We start from the raw sequence: 1,615 nt of genomic DNA, 5'->3' as shown, positions 1-1,615 counted from the left end.
AGCAAGATCCTTCCATGTGAAACCGGTTTTGTAGGTAGTATTGTCGCGATCGCAACGAGTCCCCAGTCGTTTTGGGGTTTCCTGGTGACCGAATCGTTCTCTTTTGGTTCTTGTGAAGTCCCCAGCCGTTTCATGTAGTTTATGACTGGTAACCGGGTTGTCTGGTAGTCAAATTGTAGATCCCCAAACAGATTGCTTACTTCTGCCGTCCTGATGCCTGGATCGAGGTATGAGATCGATTTCTAAAAGATGATATGGTAACCGAAATATCAACCTCCCTCTATGGTCACCAATTGTTTATGGGTGAAAATCGTTTCTAACGATTTCAGTAATTTTGATAGGTGGGTGAGAAACAAATCTAAACCCTAACAAATGTACTGCGCGGGAGTACTTTAGATTCGAGAGATCAATCTGTATAAATCTGGCCTAAACCAAGAAATGCTCGTTCCAGATTTTCTTCGGTCAGAAAGTGGAGGAAAAGGGATGGTTTAGGGAGGGAAGCGAAGATAGTGTCGAGACCAGAACAGTTCTGGAAGAGTAGTACTCTACTTGTATCTGAAGATGAAAGCTTTGAGAAGCTAGAAAGAGTTGAAATCTTTGAGAAAGCTAGCAAAGTTGCCTTTCTGAGTATTGTATTTCTCCGTGACCAAAAACTTGTGTCTTGGTGGAAATAGGTAAGACCTATTTAAACAAGTCTAAGTGAAACATACTCTGGCCTCATAAGAAAAGAAACGGATGAGTTAATGTGAATAGGTAGTAACGCCTGGTATTGATGGAATTGATGTTCCATAATGAAAGAGCGTTTCACCATCACTTCCTGCATTTACTAACCATTTTATTCTTAGTGCACTGTCTTGAAACAAGCATTTGTGTAGGCCGCACGCTGTAAACCGCCAAACCAAAATCCTAGAGAGAATCCCCCAGTTTGTGACATGTGTTGATGTCTCGAGTGTTTTCGTGGAAAACGTGTAGCATGTTGCTAGCAACCTTCGACGGTCGATATTTTGCACGATAAGAATCGTGGCCTTTGATGTAGGCGTGGCATGCCAAGGTCCAAGTGTTTGCACGGTATGGTATGTCAAGTTGCAGGCGTTCGCATGGTATGTTCCAATGTCGCGTGTGATGGCGTTGGCCCTAGGTTGCACGGCATGGTATTGCCAAGTTGCAAGCGTCACATGGCATGTTCCAATGGGGCGTGTGGCGGCTTTGTACCTAGGTTGCACGGTTTGGCATGCTAGGATGCAAGCGCCACTTTGGCATGTGTGGCGGCTTGGCCCTAGGTTGCACGGTTTGGCATGCTAGGATGCAAGCGCCACTTTGGCATGTGCCAATGGAATGTGTGGGGCTTGGCCCTAGGTTTGCACGGCATGGCATGCTAGGTTTGCAAGCGCCATTTTGGCATGTGCCAATAACGTGTTTGGCGGCTTGGCCCTAGGTTTTCACGGCATGGCATGCTAGGTTTACAAGCGCCACTTTGGCATGTGCCAATGGCATGTGTGGCGACTTGTCCCTAGGTTTGCACGACATGGCATGCTAGGTTTGCAAGCTACATTTTAGCATGTGCCAATAGCGTGTGTGGCGGCTTGGCCCTAGGTTTGCACGGCATAGCATGCTA

Source organism: Papaver somniferum, unplaced genomic scaffold (assembly GCF_003573695.1).
Source record: "Papaver somniferum cultivar HN1 unplaced genomic scaffold, ASM357369v1 unplaced-scaffold_87, whole genome shotgun sequence".
Classification (NCBI taxonomy): Eukaryota; Viridiplantae; Streptophyta; class Magnoliopsida; order Ranunculales; family Papaveraceae; genus Papaver; species Papaver somniferum.
Note: the sequence above shows the minus strand (reverse complement) of the source record.